Below are 20963 nucleotides of genomic sequence, written 5' to 3'. Positions count from 1 at the left end.
GATGTGATTGTACAAATCATGCACTCACCTTTAATCATCACCCTGCATTCGCTGTGAGATACACGGAGGACCAAGGAGACCACGGACCCTGCCACCTGGCCCCACCTTGGCAGTCACCCACATTCAGTGGACGCGTGGACGGATGACGAGCCCCACAAGACAGGGCCGAGAATAGCCTCCGCAATGCCCAGCTCCTCAACGTGCCGCACAGCAGCCCCGAGGCGGCTTCCGGTTCAGGCCGGTGACGTCAGAGGACGTGAGTGAGACGCAGCCTCCATGATACCCAGCTCCACACGCGCACAGTCCGTAAGCCCCAAAGCAGCTTCCGGTTCAGCCCAGTGGCGTCACAGGATGAGAACTAGGAGCAGCCTCCGCAAACGCCCAGTTCCTCAGAGTGCCGTCCGTCAGCCCCGAGGCGGCTTCTGGTTCAGGCCGGTAACGTCACAGGACGTGACTGAGACGCAGCCTCCGCTATGCCCAGCTCCACATGTTCACAGTCCGTCAGCCCCGAAGCAGCTTCCAGTTCAACCTGATGACGTCGCCAACAAACCCGTCAGCCCAGATGAAGTCGCCTGCGACGGTGTTGGTACGGCTGGTGGCCTACCCCAGGCACTGGCCCCGCACCCATGTGCAAAGGTAGGAGAGCCCACACTGGAGCAGTTTCTCGAGGGACCAGGCCGGGTGGATGCGGAAAACTCCAGATTCTCTGTGAGGTTGATGCCGGCCACCAACAGCCTGCCTGAGACAAGAGAGGGGCTGATGTTCATGGTGCTGGTAGTGGGGTCAGCTGCCCACGTGTGCAGTCATTAACTCACGGAGTCATGTGGCCAACCAAACCGTGTGGTCACTGACTCACGTGGTCACCCACCCACGGGGTCAGTACCCGATGCAGTGATCCCTCCACTGGCCACCAACCCCCGTGGGCACCCACCCATGGGGTCACTAACCTGCGAGGTCACGTGCTCACCTGTCCACCCACTCACACCGTCACCCGCCCACATGGTCACCCACTCACTGGGTCAGCAACTCACATGGTAACCCACCCTACAGTCAGCAACTCAAACTGATCACCCACCTATGTGGTCTCCAACCCACACGGTCTCCAACCCACATGGTCTCCCACCCATGTGACCAGTAACCCATGGGGTCACCCACCCATGCAGTCACCCACCCATGCAACCCCTAACCCATGGGGTCACCTGCCCAGGCAGTCACCAAGCTGTGCCATCACCTACCCAGACTCTGGCCTCCGCAGAGGTCAGAGATTCAGATGTCGGGCAGAGACTGAAGTTCAGACAGCAGGGGGCTCACAGGGGTGTTGACTCATGAATTTCTCCTGTTACAGAGGGCAGGTGGGCTGGACAGTGACCCCAAAGATGTCCACATCCTGGCCCCATGTGGTGGACACAATAATGTCCACACGGATGTCCACATCCTGTCTACATCCTGACCCCCTGTGGTGGACACAGTAACGTCCCCAAGGATGTCCACGCCCTGGTCCCCATGTGGTGTACAGAATAACGTCCCCTAATATGTCCTGTTCCATTTCTCCACTTGAACCCCAAGCCAGCCCCATGTGCTAGGACATGCGTGTGACCAGGTGTCCTGGTTTGAAGGCAGCACTCCCCTGGGTGGCTGCAGCTCTTCATGTGCTCCAGGTAGTGGACGAGGTCTCGGGGCTTCACCTGGTTCCCCCACCAGTAGGGGATGCCGGGCCACAGTTCTGCATGCTGACTCATGGATGCCTTGTCTTTGTACGACAGGATGACCTGCTGGCCCTGGGACCACAGCTGGTGCAAAGTTGGCACCTCCTGGGGGGAGAATCATCCGGGTGCCCGTGAGACATGTGCACAGGGGTTATTGGGGTGCCTTGTGACATGATGTGCCAGTTATTGGGGGTGTCCGAGAAGCTACAGTGATGTGTGGATTATTACGGTGTCTATGAGCAGTGATGGGCTGGTTATTGGGTTCTCTGTGAGAAGAGACAGTCATGGGTGGGTTATTGGCATGTCTGAGTAGAGACACTAGTGGGTAGATTACTGGGGCATCTGAGTGGAGACGGTGATGAGTGGGCTATTGGGGTGTCTTGAGCACTGATTGGTAGATTTCTGGGGTGTTTGAGTGGAGACAGTGGTGGGTAGATTACTTGGGTGTCTTGAGCAGTGATGGGTCGATTATTGGGGTGCCTGAGTGGAAACAGAGGTGGGTGGATTATTGGGGTTTCTCATAGGAAATGGCAGGTGGATTACTGGGGTATCATGAGGTGTGATTGATTGGTTTTGGGGGTATCTGAATAGAGACCAGGCAGGGTATTGGGGGTGCCTGTGACCAGTGATGGGCTGGTCATTGGGGTGTTTGAATGGAGACCGTGGTGGGTGGATTACTGGGGTTCCATGAGCGGCGTCACCTGGTGCCTGAATCAGCCTCACGCAGTGAGTGGATAGTCTGATTACAGTGAGGCCTAGTGCTCCCACCGCCCCCGCTGCCAAGAGCATGGGGAGCCTGTGGCCCCTGCTCATCCCACAGGCACACAGCATGTCCCCAAAGATGTTCTTGATGCAGCACATCAGGTACTCGTGCAGGTCCTCCATCACGCCCTCCAAGTTCCTGCACGCCAGGATAACCTCCTCCTGGGGGTGGTTCTCCAGCCACTTTGAGATCTCCGTGAGCATGTCCTGGGTGGGGTTGGGGAGAAGGGCCTTGTAGTGAGAGACAGGGTCGTGGGTGGGGAATTCCCCCAGCACAGCCACTCTACAGACAGGTTGGGGTTTCCTGACACACAAAGACATAAAGCATGGTGCCTGCTCCCCAGGGACCCAGCTTCTCCTGAGTGGCAGTGGGGAGCCGTGGCATTGCTGTGGGGTGTGTGTGTGTGTTTGTGTGTGTGTGTGTGTATGTGTGTGTACATACTCCTGTAGGTACAGGTGCACACACAGGTGTGCATGTGTTCAGGGTCTGTGTGTGCATAGATATGCATGTGTGTGTGTGTGTGTGTGTGTGTGCACAGCATCAGAGAGCAGTGCTTATAATATTGTGTGAAGTCTGTACTACAGGGAGTGTGTGAGGCCAGCAGGGTACATGCACACTGAGGCCCAGGACAGAGCCTCCAGACCCCAAGGGTCATTAGGTTCTGTGGTGGGGGCACTGGGGGCCAAGGCCAGAGTGAGACATTAAGTGACTTGGCCAGCAGCTGAGAGAATGGACTGGACACCCCAAAACTGGACACAGGAAAAGATGTGTCAGGGACCTGGTATAGACAAATTCTGGGAGACACCCCAGAGGCCAGAGGTGCAGGTGTGAGTTCAGAAACGCATGTTGGTCGGGAATTCTGAGTGATTGATGCCAGAGGTCAGCCCTCTCATGCCTGGAGTGGACGTGTGTCCGTCCCCTTAGAGGTCAGTGTCTTCTAACTGGAGTGGACCTGTGTTGTCCCTTTAGAGGTCAGCCTCTCCTGCCTAGAGTGACCGTGTGTCCATCTGAGTGGATGTCTGTCCATCCCCTTAGAGGTCAGCATTTTCTAACTGGAATGGACCTGTGTTGTCCCCTTAGAGGTCAGCCTCTCCTGCCTGGAGTGACTGTGTCCATCTGAGTGGATGTGTGTCCATCCCCTCAGAGGCCCTCCCCCTCCTGCCTGGACCAGACTTGGGTGTCCCTGGCTTGCGGACCCCCCATCTGTACCCCTGTCCCCACCCCCACCCCCATGAGGGCCGTCGTGTACACCATGTGGCCAGAGTGCAGGTTCCTTTCGGTGCCCTTCTCCACGTGCGCCATCTGCAGGTCCTCACACCAGCATCCAGGTGCTTCGTGACGCTCAGGACCTGCACACAGAGGTCGGTCATCTGTGCTGGGCACAGAGGGCGGCCCCCCACTCAGGGGCTGGGCATGCACTGAGGATGCCCAACTGAGGGCCACATTGGCCACTGTGAAATCAGCCATGTTGGTGCTGCTGGGGTTGAGGCCCTGCTTCTGGGAACAGGGTCTCCAGGGTCACTGGTCATGTGGAGCACAGAGCCCGGGTCCAGATTGTGGTCTTTGGGGGGGGGGTGTTCCTGCAGAGTCCAGCCTCACCCTCCTCTCAGGCAGTCCCTGGGTGGAAGCTCCCTGTGGGTTAAACAGCCCAGGCTCCACGACACCAAGCTGGACCCTTGGACATGAGGACACACTAGACCCACAGAGGTCTGTGCCCACCCCTACAAACAGCACTAGGAAAGGCAAGAAGGAATCAAGGGAAGAGAACAAGAGGACAAAACATCTGTCCACCACACCAATAAGACAGGGAAAAGCAAAAAATAACTTTAACATAAATTGAAAAATGAAAGTTGCTCAGTTGTTTCCAACTCATTTCGATCTGGTGGACTGTAGCCCACCAGACCCCTCTCTCTGTGGAATTATCCAGGCAAGATTACTGGAGTGGGTTGCCTTTCCCTTCTCCAGATCTTCCCAACCCAGGATCAAACCCACATCACCCTCATTGCAAGCAGATTCTTTACCAACTGAGCCACCAGGGAAGCCCTAATATGAATTTGTAGCAGAAAATGTACTGTGTCCTCTACAAGGAGTCATAATGGAAAAAGCCAAAAAAAAAAAAAAGGATAAAAAATGGGGAAGAAAATAATAGATTCTCTCTATCCAAAATAAAAGAGAAAGCAAAAACAACTATTAAGATAAACTAGTAGCAGAAAATGGTATTGTGTTCTCTACACAGAGTCATAATGGAAAAAGAAAAAGATAGAAGGATAAAAAGTGGGAAAGGAAGTCAGAGCACCCCCCTCCCGCCCCACAATCCAAATTAAAAGAAAAAACAAAGACTCATATGAATATTGTCAGCTCTTGTCAGGCACTTGCCATCCACCTCTACAAGGATTAAATGAAGTGCTACTGCAGCCGCTGGTCTTAAACACCTCCTGAAAGACTACCATCTGTGCCCCCGACCCCGCACACACTCAGGTCTCTTTGGCAGCCATACCACTTGAGACCATGGCACTGAGGTCCCCCAGTATGGAGGGGACCCTGCCCTGGAGGGATGCAGAACAGAGGGACCCAGCACCAAGGGACCATCAGAGCAGAGGAACCCCAGTCCTACAGGACTCCCGGGCTCTGGTGGACCCCCTCCTGCTCGCTCCCTCGTCTGGGTGTGAGCTCTTAAGGCCAGGCTGTAGGCACTGGATGCAAGCAGGAATGTAGTTTGTCCACATTCCAGCTCTGGATCTCTGCCAATCAGATCCCCTGAGAAGGATTCCAGCAACCTGGGACCTCCCAGGAGGAAGCAATTACACAAGGTAAGAGCTGTGCTTGACAGCCTCTTGTCCTCTTGGGAGCACCAGCCTGGGAGCAGAAAAATCAGGAATATGAGTGCCCCTCAAGTGTGGGTTCAGGAAATTGGGGGCCATCTGTCCTCTAGGTGGGCCCCTACTCCTGCGGGCACCTGGGCCCAGGTGGGTTTTCTATCCCATCCTGCATCCACCCCCTGGCTAATGTGTGTGCCAGTGACAGGACCACTGTCAACTGGGTGCCCCCTCCCCACAGACAGGGCCCCCGCCATTGACTCCTTTCCATCCTCCACAATGACTGCCTCCCACCCCGACTTCTCTCCACCCAATAAAACCCCCAATCCACCCTGGAGAAGCCCTACAGGGGAGGGGTGTGAGTGCTTACAGGTGTTCTCAGTCGCTTCAGTCATCTCGACTCTCTGTGACCCCATGGACTCTAGCCTGCCAGGCTCCTTTGTCCATGGGATTTCCCATATGAGAATACTACAGTGGGGTGCCATTTTCTCCTCCATGGGATCTTCCCTATCCAGGGATCAAACCCGGGTCCCATGCATTGGAGGCTGATTCTTTACCGTCTGAGAAAGTCGGTAAAGAAAGTCTCCCTGGAGGGGGTGCCGGGGTGCAAATATAAACCCACCTCAGAGCACATGGGAACTCAGCTATTGCTTATCTGGGACCAGGAAGGAGCTCTGGTAACAGCTCAGCTGGAGAAAAGGTGGGACCCAGCCTCCCTCTTCCCCTCCCAGCTCCCCCAGCCTCTGTGACTTCAGACAGTGATGTTGTTAGTCCATGGGTCCCCATTCTGGCTTCAGGCTGGTTCCACAGTGAAGCTGTGTCCTTTCCTACCTTTCTGGGAGGCTCTCTGGGTGGGGAAGATCTCCTGGAGAAGGGCATGGCAACCGACTCCAGTATTCTTGCCTGAAGAATCCCATGGACAGAGAAGCCTAGTGGACTACAGTCCATGGGGTCGGAATGAGTCAGACATGACTGAGCGACTAAACAATTCTGCTTTACAGCAGGTTTGTTCTCAATGCCATTCCCCGAAGAGGGATAAGGACACTGCCCCCTGTGGGTGACACTAGTGGCTGGAGCTGTGTCCAGGGCCCGGGCGTGCCTGCAGACCCTCACCTGTGTGGTGGACCACTTGAGCACCACGGGCAGGGTGACACATGGCAGCACGTTGCCCAGAAGCTGCAGCAGCCTTGACTCCTTGTAAGAGATGGGTGACTTCTTGTGCAGGCAGTAGGTCATCGTGCTGTGGCTCCCTGCAGGCAAATCAGGTGGGGAACACATCACCCCCTGAGCCTGTCCTCTGTGCCCCCAAGCCGCCCTAGGGATACACAGCTATAGCGCCGTGGGGTAAGGGGGAGTCCCGAAAGTGATAGCCACTGAGTCCTGGGAGCTGAATGTTGTCTTGAAATGGAGTCTCTGCAGATGTGAGAAAGTGAAAGTCAGTTTATTTAAGGAATCCCGTTTTTGGACAGGAAAGGCTTAAGATGGGTTTTGATTTTATGGTTTGTTGTTTCCCAGGTGGTGCTCATGGCAAAGAGCCTGCTTTCCAAAGCAGGAAGGATAAAGGATGCAGGCGTGATCCCTGGGTTGGGAAGATCCCCTGGAAAGGGAATGACAACCTACTCCATTATTCTTGCCTGGAGAATCCCATGGACAGAGGAGCCTGGCGGGTATAGTCCATGGGGCTGCAAAGAGTCAGACACAACTGAGCACAGACAGACCCTCTCTAGTTACAAGTACTTTGAAGTTATTCATAGTATTTTCAGGCTCTTTATGATGCCAATGTTGTGGTCATTTATGTATGGTTTCACTTATTCTTTTCCCTTTTAAATCTGTGTGATCTGTTTCAGAAACAGTGTGGAGAGGTTCACACTTTAGCAGTCACCTGGGGACAATCCAGAAATCCTTCCCTTCTGTCTCTGAACATAGGTTTGGACTAGCTTTATTTCTTTCTCTTTTTTTATTTATTCTCAGGGTCAAGGGATGGGAAGGAGGATTTACAAGTTCATAATATAATTTGATTTGATGATATTATGGAAGAGTGGATTGATGGGTAGATAGATAAGTGGATGGATGGATGAATGGATGGTGAGTGGGTGGATGGCTCGATCAGTGGATGGGTGGATGATGGATTGGTCGGTGGATGGATGGATGGATGATGGATGGGTGGATTTATGGATGGATGGGTGGGTGGTTAGATGGATGGATAAGTGGATGGATAGGTGAGTGGGTGGATGGACAGATAGATGAGTGGATGGGTGGGTGTGTGGGTGGATGGATGGATGGGTCAGCAGCATGTGGTCCATGCACACAGTGGTGTATGAGTCACCATGAAAAGGAGTGAAATTCTGACACAAGCTACATCGTGGATGGACCTTGAACACACGATGGTCAGTGAGAGAAGCAGACACAGAAGGACACACTTTACGTGTCCATTTATAAGAGATGTCCAGAACAGGCAAATTTACAAAGACAGAAGCAGATGAGTAGTGCCTGGGCTTGGGGGAGAGGCATCATGAGTTATTTTGTAAGGGGTACAGGAAGGAGAGTGGCCAAGGGCCCCTCTGTGGATGGAGGAGGCCTGAAGACTCGGAAGCCTCCTCCTTGTGGGGCCCTCAGAGCCTTCCCCACTGGGAAGCACCCAGAAAGGCTGAGAGACTGGGTCTACGGCTCCCTGTCTGCTCCACACCCTCAAGGGAAGAGCCGTGTGGGGGCCCTTCCTCCCGGGGCGGGGGGTGGGATGGCCGGCATAGAACCCCACAGCTGTCGAGAGGGTGAGAAAGAGTCTAAACCTGCCTTCCATAGAAAACAGCACTTCCTGTTTGTCCATATGTCCATGTGGGCTCCCAGCAGGCAGTGCCCAGGGTCACAGAGCCAGGGCAGGGCCCAGTGTGTACACGGCCAGAGGAGTGCTGGTGGAGAATGGGGCACGTTTGCTCCTTGAGGAGGTGAGCAGGGTTCTGTCTGTCAGGGACCCTCCCCTCCCAGCCCATGGTGTCTGGTGGCCACCCCTCTGATGGCCTGAGCAAAGCAGTGTCACCCTGGAAGTACCCGCCTGCCTGGTCACCACCGGGCATCCCCAAGTCCAGATGCCCACCCATAGCTGAGCTTTGCAGCACTTTTTGCAACCAAGCTGGCTGGAGTCAGAGGTTCCTCATTTTAATTACATAGTTCTGGTACCACTTAGGTTGTTTTGGGGGCGGGTGGCCCCCTTAAACTTTGGGCCCTCCAGGCTCAAGTGCAGAAGGTGCTGCAAAAGCTCTGATGGAAAACATGGATGGAAAGGTGAGGGATCCCCAGGAATAGTACAGAGTGGCTGTGAAAACACAACCCCGCCCCCAGGGAGGCTGGCATGTGTCCTGAAGGCAGGCTATTGGGGGTTCACTTACCTTCCGGGTTGAATGGGATAAAGTGGACAGACAAGGGAAGGTGCTGGTGTGTGTATGTATGTGTGTGCAGTATGTGTGCATGTGTGTTTGGTGTGTGTGTGTGTGCGTGTGTGTGTTCCATGTGCATGTATCCATGAGTGTGTGTTCAGTGTGCCTGTGTGTGCCTGTGTGCATGTTTGGCTCTGAGGCTTCCCACACTCGGACCCGTCTCGCAGCTGCATCCCCACGGAGCCGAGCCTGTGGAGCCTCACCTGGGTTGGAGAGGTGGTGCAGGGGCATGTCCCAGAGCCGAGAACTCAGCGCCGACATCCAGTCCAAGTTCACCTTGGTGGCACAGGAAGGAGCTGGGCGAGCTCACCTGCCAGCCCATCGGATGCCGAGCCTGGGCGATCTGGGGAAGGAAATGGGGCTTTGCATAATTAAAACAGGACGTGCAGAGGACCCAGTGCTGGCGGTGCAGAGCCGTGTCTCTGAGAAACCGGTACCTGCAGACTTCTCTCCAAGAGAAAGGAGGGTGGGGTGGTGGAGAGGGGAGAAGTGCTCTAGAGACAGAGAAACTGAGACACAGAGAGAAATGGACAGAGACATGAAGAGAGACAAACAGAAGTAGGGCGAGGAGAGAGAGACACACAGGAGGTTAAGTGGGGGTTTGAGGGGGAGCAAGGGAGAGGGGAGACAGGGACCAACAGACAGACCCCAGCAGCTCAAGTCTGTTCTCCCTGAGGCTAGAGCTGGTGACCCGCTCCAGACGGTCCTCCTTCCTCGTACTGTGCACCAGCCCCCTCCTCTTGGGGCTGAGAGGGGCCCAGTTGAGCCTGTAGGTTCCAGGTATGGGGGCTTCCATCCTAGGGGCAATGGAGCCCAGGCACAAGGTCACACACCCTTCACTCCCCAGCGGTGGTCTCTCCATCTGGTGGGTGTTGCTGCAGTAAAAGTGACTGGACAGGTTCCCAGGATGAAGCACCCACCTGAGCAGCTAAGAAGATGGGAATGCCTCCAGTCAGGGTCTGAGTGTCCCCTCTCTCCTGTTATGGGTGGACGTCCTGGTGGTCTGCATGCCATCAGGACTCCTTTCATGGCAAACACACGCCTGGACCTTTATTTTTGTGTTTACTGCCCTCCATGGACAGGGGTTGTCTCTATTCTTAAGGTCCCCTCTCTATAGTAATAGTCCCTTCTGTTGTCATAGTACCCCCTCTACAGTAATAGTCCTTTTCTATTGTCATACTCTCCCCTCTACAGTAATAGTTCCCCTTCTATAGTAACAGCCCCCTCTAATATCATAGTTGGAGAAAGGCATGGCAACCCACTCCAGTATTCTTAGCTGGAGAATCCCATGGACAGAGGAGCTTGGCGGGCTCCATGCAGTCAGTCCATGGAGTTGCAAAGAGTCAGACATCACTGATCGAGCAACACTAATGTCATAGTGTTTAGAGTTATAGCCCTCTATTCTCAAAACTTCACTTCTAGAGTAACTGTGCTCCTCTACTGTTGTAGTCGCCCCTCTGTAATAATAGTCCCCCTTCATTGTATTACTCCTCTTCTATTGTCATAGTACCCCCACAGTAATGGTTCCTCTTCTACAATATCAGCTCCTCTCTATTGTCAGAGTAACAGTTCCCCCGATAGGGTAACAGTTCTCTATTAGAGATCTAATAGAGTAATGGAAGTGAAAGTGAAGTTGCTCAGTCGTGTCTGACTCTTTGTGACCCCGTGTATTGTAACCTACCAGGCTCTTCTATCCATGGGATTCTCCAGGCAAGAGTACTGGAGTAGGTTGCCATTTCCTTCTCCAGAGGATCTTCCTGACCGAGGGATCGAACCTGGGTCTCCTGCATTGTAGGCAGACGCTTTTACTGCCTGAGCCACCAGGGAAGGCAAGAGTAATAGGGTAATAGTTCTCCTTTACTGTCATAGTCCTCCACCCCATACACTAATAGTCCTGTCTCTATTGTCATACTTCACTTTCTATTGTAATAGTCCCCCCCTGCAGTAAAAGTCTCTCCTCTACTGAAATAGCCCCCCTAATGTCATATTCCTACTATATAGTGATAGTCCCCCCTCTATTGTCAAAATTCCCCTTCTACAGTAGTACTGTCATAGTCCCCTCTCTGCAATAATAGTCCTCCTTGATTGTAGTAGTCCCTTTAAATTATAATAGTCTGCCTCTAGTAACCCCCTTCTAGAGTAAAAGTCCTCTGTTGCTATAGTCTCCCTCTACATAAACGTCGCCCTCTACTGTCATAGTCCACTCCTTATTGTAATAAGTCTGTCTCTGTGGTAGTAGTCTCTCATCTAGTAATCTTCTGTTGTCAGTATTCCCCTTCCACAGTCAAAGTCCGCCTTCTACTATAACAGTGCTGCCTCTATTGTCATAGTTTCCCCTCTACGCTAATAGTGCCCTTCTGCTGTCCCTACTCTATATTAATAGTCCCTTTTCTATCTTAGTAGTCCCAAGTCTATAGTAATAGTCTTCCTCAATTTCAGTAGTCCCTTTCTATTGCAATAGTCCCTGTCTGCAGTAATATACCCCCATTCGTTATAATAGTCCCCCTTAAGGTAATAGTCCTCTTCTGTTATAATAGTCCCTCTCTCTTTGTTATAGTCTCCTCTGTCTAGTAATAAACCCTCCTCTACAATGATAGACCACCCTCTACTTAATAGTCTCACATATGCTATAGTAGTCCTCTCTCAACAGTGAGAGTCCTCCTCTATTGTAATAGCCGCCCTCTATGGTAAGAGTCCTCCCTCCATAAATAGTTCTGCCTCTTCTGTAATACAGCAAAGCAGAGACATTACTTTGTCAACAAAGGTCTGTCTAGTCAAGGCTATGGTTTTCCAGTGGTCATGTATGGATGTGAGAGTTGGACTATAAAGAAAGCTGAGTGATGAAGAATTAATGCTTTTGAACTGTGGTGTTGGAGAGGACTCTTGAGGGTCCCTTGGACTGCAAGGAGATCCAACCAGTCCATCCTAAAGGAGATCAGTCCTGGGTGTTCATTGGAAGGTCTGATGATAAGCTGAAACTCCAATACTTTGGCCACCTGATGCAAAGAGCTGGCTCATTTGAAAAGACCCTGATGTAGGGAAAGATTGAGGGCAGGAGGAGAAGGGGTTGACAGAGGATGAGATTGTTGGATGGCATCACCGACTTGATGAACATGGGTTTGGGTGGACTACGCGAGGTGGTGATGGACAGGGAGGCCTGGTGTGCTGCGGTTCGTGGGGTCACAATGAGTCGGACACAACTGAGCCACTGAACTGAACTGAACTTCTGTAATAGTCCCCCTCTACAGAATGGTCCCCCTCTATTGTAATAGTTTCCTGTATTAAAATAGTTCTCTGTATTGTCATAGCCCCTTCCCTGCGTAACAGCCCCAATGGTATCAGAGTCCCCCTATTATAAATTTTCCCCCTCCACAGTAATAGTCTCCCACTACGGTAAGGGTTCTCCTTTATTATGAGCCCCCTCTCCACAGTAGGGCTTCCGTGGTGGCTCAGCTCATAAAGAATCTGCCTGCATTGCAGGAGACCTGGGTTAGGAAGATCCCCTAGAGAAGGGAAAGGCTACCCACTCCAGTATTCTGGCCTGGAGAATTCCATGGCCTGTGTAGAATCAGATATGAACGAGTGACTTTCACTTTCTTCACTGTAACATCCCCCCTACATGGTCATAGCCTCATTTATTGTTGTGTCTCCCCTCTATCATGTTAGTCACCTCTCTACAGTAGTGTGGCCCCTTGTACATATAGAGCCCTATCTCTATGTAATCATCCCCTCTCTAGAGTAGTAGTCCTCCCTGAAGCACTCTTATCCTCCTGTAATAGTCCCCTTTCCTCTTCAAAATAACCCTTCAGAATAAGTCTCTTTTCTAATCCAAACATTCCATGAGATGCAAGTAGAACACACAGCGAAACAGTATGTCAGAACCCTGAGCATGGCACTGTGGGGAGAACCTGTGGATGTGTATGCCTTGTCACGTAGGGCTCCTTTGGTGCGTCTGTGTCACCATCCTGGGGATGCCTGTGGGTGTGTGTCTGTCTTCCCCTCACAGAGGAGACCTCCCCATAATACAGGGCACCTGCCCACTGGGTGTCCTGTCCACAACTCTCCCCATAACACAGGTCACCTGCCGACTCCTGAGCCCTCTTGTCTCCACATCCCTGGACCTCTGTTCCATCAGAATCCAGGTCAGTGTGTCACAAGCCCTTCATCCTCCCATTTGTGCTGGCCTGAGATGGTGGTGGGTTCACTGTGATGGGAGGAACAATGTTCCATCGCCTGTGGACACCAATCCTGCACTTGCAAGACACTATTCCATCTCCCAAGTACATAGGTGTGGGTCACCCACCCTCTTTTCCTTGTCTGTGAACCCCAGCTGCCTGGTTTCCAAGTGCAGATTCAGGAGTGCTCGGCAGTAGTGCCACCCAGCCTTGGGGCCTCGGACAGTACCCCAGGGAGCAAGCCGAGTGCACCTGCACACCCCGGTGGCTTCTGCTTCCTGTGGGTCTGCCGCACCCTCTGCATCCTCAGTCCATTCAGGTGAGCAGGTGGGGCGCATGCCAGTGAGGTCAGGTTCTGCCCCTGGGGCCCACAGTGAGACACTGGAGGAGGTTCCGTGTGACCTCGCACACCTCTGTGGGTGGGGATGGGCACAGAGGCACTCAGGGAATAGTTCTCAGGTGAACGAATGGATGGAGCAATGCAGGGCCACTCCAGGAACACCAGGCTCCTAGACCTTTGCTCAGGCCACCAAACTCACCTGACCCCTGAAACACTCACTGGGTCCCCGAGACACTCATCAGCCCCCTGAAACACTCACTAGGTCCCCAAAACTTGCCAGCCCCCTGAAAGGCTCACTGGGTTCCCTTAACACACCATCCCCCTGAAACACTCATTGGTTCCCCCAAGCACTTCCCAGGCTCCCAAAATGTCCATCCACTCCGACTAGCCCATGGTCCTATTCCCTCAATGTAAGGGCAGGACACAAGACCATGGTCATCAGGTGTCCTCCCCCAGTGGCACTGGCCAGCACAGGTACAGCACCGGCTCAGGACTCATGAGGGGCTTTGTCACTGTGCCCCATGAGCCGCAGTCCAGGGGCTCCCTGTGGCTCCGTTCTCTGGCCCAGAGGGAGTCAACTTCCACATGGAGATGCTGGGTGGGTGCCTCCTTTCCCTCAGTTGGTCCCGGCCCTCCAGCCCCTCCTGTGCACAAACACACACACACATACATATATGATGCTGGGAAAGATTGAGGTCAGGAGGACAAGGGGGTGTGACAGAGGATGAGATGGTTGGATTGCATCACCGACCCCATACACATGAGTTTGAGTAAACAGGAGTCGGTGATAGACAGGGAGGCCTGGACTGCGGCAGTCCATGGGGTCGTGAAGAGTCAGATGCAATTGAGCGACTGAACTGAACACAGCTTTTAGAGTTGCTGTTACAAAAAATGGCCACAAGGAGTCAGCATTGCTTTTGCTTCATACTCCACTTCTAAATTTCTTTTTTCTTTTTAATTAATTAATTTATTTTAATGGGAGGCTGATTACAATATTGTAGTGTTTTTGCCATACATTGACATGAATCAACCATGGGTGTTCATGTGTTCCCCATCCTGAACCTCCCACCCACCTCCCTCCCAGTACACCAGCCCAGAGCACCCTGTCTCATGCATCAAACCTGGACTGGCAATCTATTTCACATATGGTAATGCTATTCCATATTCAATGCTATTCTCTCAAATCATCCCATCCTCGCCTTCTCCCACAGAGTTCAAAAGTCTGTTCTTTACATCTGTGTCTCTTTTACTGTCTCACATACAGGGTCATCGTTACCATCTTTCTAAATTCCATATATATGTGTTAATATACTGTATTGGTGTTTTTCTCTCTGACTTACTTCACTCTGTATAATAGGCTCCAGTTTCATCCACCTCATTAGAACTGATTCAAATGCATTCTTTTTAATGGCTGAGTAATATTCTATTGTGCATATGTACCACTGCTTTGTTATCCATTCATCTGCCAATGGACATCTTGGTTGCTTCCATGTCCTGGCGATTGGAAGCAATGCTGCGATGAACATTGGGGTACTCATGTCTCTTTTAGTTCTGGTTTCCTCAGTGTGTATGCCCAGCAGTGGTATTGCTGGGTCGTATGACAGCTCTATTTCCAGTTTTTAAAGAAATCTCCACCCTGTTCTCCATAGTGGCTGCACTAGTTTTCATTCTCACCGACAGTGTAAGAGAGTTGCCTTTTCTCCACACCCTCTCCAACATTTATCGCTTGTAAACTTCTTGATAGCAGCCATTGTGACTAGCATGAGATGGTACCTCATTGTGGTTTGAATTTGCATTTTTTTAATAAGTGATGTTGAGCATCTTTTCATGTGTTTGCTTGCTATCTATATGTCTTCTTTGGAGAAATGTCTGTTTAGATCTTTGGCCCATTTTTTGATTGGGTCATTTATTTTTCTGGAATTGAGCTGTAGGAGCTGCTTGTGTATTTTTGAGATTAATTCTTTGTCAGTTACTTCATTTGCTATTATTTTCTCCCATTCTGAAGGCTGTCTTTTCACCTTGCTTATACTTTTCTTCGTTGTGCAAAAGCTTTTAAGTTTAATTAGGTCCCATTTGTTTATTTTTCCTTTTATTTCTATGACTCTGGGGGGTTTCTGTGCATTCATTGTTTTATTTTGAAGTAGGGTTGATTTCTGATACTGTGTTTATTTCAGGTATACAGGAGCTGGATTCAGAGATACACGGACATTTATCAATTCCTTTTTGGGTTCATTTTCCCCAGAGAGAGGAGTACAGTGTCTCCAATAGGCTGCCCTTTGCTATTCAACACTGTTTTTCCTGATTATCTGTTTGATGTATATTAACGCCTGTTTGTTTCTTGCAAACTCTTCATTTATCCCACATCCCTAACTTTTTTTTAATAATCATAAGTTGGTTTTCTAAGTTTGTGAGTCTGTTTCTACTGTGTAATAGCCTACATTTGCGTTAATTTCAAGAAGATACCTGTCAGTGATACCTTCTGTAATTTGTCTTTCTCTGTCAGCCTTCCCTTACTTAGTATGGTATTCACTCTATCCATCCACGCTGTTGCCACTGGCATTATTCCGTTGTGATTCAGGGCTGGGTAGCATTCCAGTGCAGAGGTGCACCACTCTGACTTCATTTTCCTGTCGATGAATAACTTCGTTGAATTTGTTGCAGGGAGGGCTCCCCTGGTGGCCCAGCCAGGAGAGAATCCACCTGCCAATGCAGGAGACGTGGGTTCAGTCCCGGGGTGGGGAGATCCCCTGGAGAAGGGCATGGAAACCCACTCTAGTATTCTTACCTGGAGAATCCCATGGACAGAGGAGCCTGGCAGGCTACAGTCCATGGGGTCACAAAGTGTTGAACATGACTGAAGTGACTGAGAATACATGCAAAGGAAAAAAAAGAGAAATGAGTATTTTCTTCTTTCCTTTTTTGAGAACAAAGGAGATCAAGAAAACAGTGAGCAGGCCTGAACATTCCTAGTATTTTTACTTTAGCTGCTCATAACTCTGAATGTCTGTGACTAAGTTTGCTTTTCTGCCCCCTAAATCTGCAGGAGCTATGAATAACATTTTTTCCTTGGACTCTATGCTAAATATATCACCTATCTGGTGGTTACCCTTACAACACCCTTCCCCTTGTAGTTAATATCAGAAAGAAGGCCATGGAGCCACCCCAACTGCCAGAGTCAGTTCCTGGGTTATTGACTTCAGTCTAAGACTGTCTTTGAAAACATGCACGAGGAAGAGATCTAGATCCTACTCACTTTGTTCCTCATCACTGACACCTGACTGTGAGCCCTTCCCTTATATAAGCCCCTAGACTCTTCATAGGTGGGGGGTGGGAGGGTACTCAGTCCTTGAGGCATGATCCTACTGTGTTCCCCTCTCTGCTGGCTTGAGAATAAAAGCCACCTTCGTATCTTCTTCAAACTCTGTCTCCGTATTTTCTATTTCGCTTCACTGGGCAGAGAAAGCCAGGATTTTGGCCAGCAACAATTCTAGTTCTTGGTCATTGCCAATCGAGCTGCCCTGAAAACAAGGTGCACGAGTCACTGTGAATTCTGATTTTCTCTGGGTCTGAGCCCAGACATGGGATTGTCAGGCCATGTGGTTTCCGAGTGTTTAGTTGAAAAAGAACCTCCTTGCTTGTTTTGATAGTTCCTGTACCCATTTACATCCCCACTGAGAGTGTAGTAGAATCCCCTTTTGCCTCCATCCTCAGCAGCCTCTATTCTCTGTAGATTTTTAGACAGTGGCCACTCTGACCTGTGGGAGGGGATTTTTTATGGGAGTTTTGATTTGCATGGATTTAATACATAGTGGTGTGCTGCAGTCCATGGGATTGCAAAGAGTAGGACACAGCTGAGCAACTGAACTGAATACATAGTGAGCTGGACAAACTTTTCAGGTGCCTTTTGATACTGTACAGAGTGACTACAGTTTACCTCTTGACATTGTTTTCTTGAAAGGTGGCCCTGTTTTGAATTCCTGTCTGATGATCTATGCCGGGACATGACTGGAAGGGAGGGGTCATTTACAGTCCCACAGGCCTTGTGAATATGAAGAGCCAAGCAGCATTAGGTTTAAAGTTGTTTTTCTGGAAGACGGTTCTAAGGAAAGAACATTGCTTCCTGCCCCAATCTGGTCCTCAGTCATTGAGGTTCACGGAAAACTCTGTCAGCTAGAGTGGAATGTGCCAAGGCTTGAGTCTCATTTCTCTTTCCCCCTTACCCAGGGTCCCCAGGACACATCCCAGTTTGTGGACACCATTCTCCAGAGGTTGCTGTCATCTGTAGGTGGGGTGACCCTAAGGATGGAGGCTGGAGGTAGAAACCCCAGCCTAGGGGACATAGAGTGGCCAGGGGACGTTGCAAACTTGTTCCAGCCTGGAGGCTCCACCAATTCTTGGGTGATGTAGGCTTGGTTTCTTTGCAGGAGGTTCCACCTGCATCTGGAGATAGGGTGCTCATGCAGAGGGAAGGAGGCACTCCAGGTCCATTGTGGGGTCACATTTCCTGCCCCATGCTCCCAGCTCCGTATGCACTGAGACCCTCCAGGCTTGGGACCAAAACCAGCTCAGGCTCCAGGGATATGACAACATCCGGGTCACCATGGCCTCAAAACAGTAGAGTCAGGCTTTCTGATTCCTTTTTTGTACTTTTATTCCCTAATTTGACTTGGCGTATATAGTTGAATGACAAGGTTGTGGGTGTTTTTTGTTTTTATTTGGATCGACAGCAATTTGATTCACTTGTACATAGATGTGTATATCTTCTCTTCCAGGTTCTTTTCCGATATAGGATGTTACAGGGTTGAATAGGATTCCTGGTGGGTACATAGTGGGTATATTCCTACACAGTGGTTCCTGGTGGATTGTTGTTGTTGTTTTTTAAATAATATTAGCCTCCCTATGTTAGAATGAATCACTTCATTATTCCCTATCCCACAGTTTTTTTTTTTTTTTTCTTTCTGGGGACCATTGATTATTTTCTGAGTCTGTGAGACTGTTTCTCTTTGGTAAAGAATTTCATCTGTATCCATTTCTAGTTCCCAGCTACAAGTGATATATTATGCTAATATCCCTCCCTGTCACCCTCACCTCACTTGCTATGATCATCTCTACTTTATTCCCTGAGGCCTCCCATGGCATTCTTTCCTGCTTGTTATGGCTGAGTGATGGTTCATTGTCTATGTACCCCATCTTCTGTATTCCTTATGGACGTCTTTGTCTGCAAATATTTTTTTCCATTCTGAGGACTGTCTCTCTTTCATTTAGGGTTCCTTTGTTGTGCAAACGCTTTTAAGGTTAATTCAGTCCTGTTTTCTTAGTTTTGGTTCATTTTTCATTATTCTGGGCACACTTGGTGGAATTGATGTTGCAGCATGTCCCCCCTGTATTGTCCTCAAAATTGCATAGTACCCGTCCAACGTTTAGACCTTTATCTTCTTTGAAGTTTATATTTGTGTATGGTTTCAGGGATATTCTAATTTCATTCTCGTTTTCATTATTGATGCACGTCCATGCTCTCCTCCATAGTGGCTTTCCCCTATTTTCATTTCAGCAATGGAGGTGGATGGTTCCCTTTTCTTCATGGCATCGGGCAGATTTAACCTTTGTAGAGTGCTTAATCACCATTCTGATTGGTGTGAGGTGATACCGAACACCCTTCCCTAATATTTAGCAACTTGACATCTTTTCATGTGATATTTTTTAAGTGTGAGTTAAAGGTACCTGTTAAAATTGGCTTTGTGACAGTCTACCGAGTTATGAATTCTTTTTTGATGACCAGCCCTAGGAGACTCCAGGAGATCAGTTGTTGTTTACTTAGAAATGCTTGGACCTTATAAATATTAAATGCCTGTCAACACAGCTTTCTGTTGATGGGTGGAACTGTGGCCCTCTCTGTTGTCTTACCTGAGACCAAACTATGGTGGAGGTAATGAAGACAATGGAGACCTCCTTCAAAAGGTCCCAGTGCCCCCGACACTGCAGGAGGCCACGACTGACCCACGCCTCTGCTGAAGGCCCCTGGGCACTCACAGGCAAGTCTGGGTCAGTCTCTTGTGGGGTCACTGCACCTTTCTCCTGGGTCCTGGTGTGCACAAGGTTTTGTTTATGCCCTCCATGAGTCTGTTTCCCTAATCCTGTGGAAGTTCTATAATCAAATCCCAATGGCCTCCAAAGTCTAACTCCCTCGGGTTTCTCAGTCCATTTTCCAAATCCCCAAGGTGGGAAATCTGGAGGTGGGATGGTGTGTGTGCTGACCTGGCATGGATGGAGGTGGGGTGGTCTGTGTGCTGACTTGGCATTGATGGATCTGGGGTGGTGTCTGAACTGACCTGACATGGATGGAGCTGGGGTGGTCTGTGTGCTGAACTGGCATGGATGGAGCTGGGGTGGTCTGTTTGCTAGCCTGGCATTGGTGGATTTGGGGTGGGGCCAATCTATGTGTTCCTAAGTGACAAGAGTTAAGCTGTGGTTGACTAGTGGTTGGGAGAGCTTGTTTATGATCAGGCAGGGAGGAGGTATATACCTGGAGCTTTTAAGTTACCTAGGTCTCATATGTTTATTTTTGTTGTTCATTCATTTGGGTTTTAGCAACGTTCCTTCATCTGCTGGATGTTTCTCTGTCATTTAGTTTTGTTTAGTTTTCTGTGTTTGTGATCCCTTTCTTGGTTGAAAGGCTGTAGTTCCTCTTAACTATGGTGTCTACCTCTGCTGATTGGAATTGAACCAATGCCTTGTGATGGTTTCCAGATTGGGGGGATTTGTGTGTGTGTTCTGGTAGGTGGAGCTAGATCGTGTCTTTCTGAAAGGCAGTGGCTGTGTCCACTAGTGTGGTTTGGAATGTATGGGTTCAGTATGGCTTTGAGCAGCTTGTCTGCTGATGTGCAAGGCTGCACCCCTATCTGGCTGAAGGATAGGTGAGGGGTGTTTGGCACTACAGCTTGCTGGCTCTGGGGTATGGCAGGGGTGATGAGGAGATACCCCTCATCCAAGGTAAGGAGCAGTGGCTGTGCTTTGCTGGAGCAGCCGTGAAGAGATAGCCCACGCCCAAGGTAAGAGAAACCCAAGTATGTTAGTAGGTGTTGCAAGAGGGCATCAGAGGGCAGACACACTGAAACCATAATCACAGAAAACTAGTCAATCTAATCACACTAGGACCACAGCCTTGTTTAACTCAATGAAACTAAGCCATGCCTGTGGGACAACCCAAGACGGGCAGGTCATGGTGGAGAGCGCTGACAGAATGTGGTCCACTGGAGAAGGGAATGGCAAACCACTTCAGTATTCTTGCCTTGAGAACCCCATGAACAGTATGAAAAGGCAAAATGATAGGATACTGAAAGAGGAACTCCTCAGGTCAGTAGGTGCCCAATATGCTACTGGAGGTCAGTGGAGAAATAACTCTAGAAAGAATGAAGGGATGGAGCCAAAGCAAAAACAATACCCAGCTGTGGATGTGACTGGTGATAGAAGCAAGGTCCGATGCTGTAAAGAGCAATATTGCATAGGAACCTGGAATGTCAGATCCATGCATGAATCAAGGCAAATTGGAAGTGGTCAAACAAGAGATGGCAAGAGTGAATGTCAACATTCTAGGAATCAGCGAACTAAAATGGACTGGAATGGGTGAATTTAACTCAGATGACCATTTTATCTACTACTGTGGGCAGGAATCCCTCAGAAGAAATGGAGTAGCCCTCATGGTCAACAAAAAAGTCCAAAATGCAGAACT

At 50.1% G+C, this 20963-nt stretch overlaps 1 pseudogene; it reads right to left on the bottom strand.

Annotated features, from left to right (window-relative positions):
- Nucleotides 1-501: 501 nt before the first annotated feature.
- Nucleotides 502-9041, bottom strand: LOC106990535 (PI-PLC X domain-containing protein 1-like; annotated as a pseudogene).
- Between the last annotated feature and the right edge of the window lie 11922 nt (nucleotides 9042-20963).

The sequence above is a fragment of the Ovis aries genome, chromosome X (genome assembly GCF_016772045.2).
Source record: "Ovis aries strain OAR_USU_Benz2616 breed Rambouillet chromosome X, ARS-UI_Ramb_v3.0, whole genome shotgun sequence".
Classification (NCBI taxonomy): domain Eukaryota; kingdom Metazoa; phylum Chordata; class Mammalia; order Artiodactyla; family Bovidae; genus Ovis; species Ovis aries.
The sequence above is the reverse complement of the archived record's forward strand: the minus strand, read 5'-3'. Positions and strand labels throughout refer to the sequence as shown.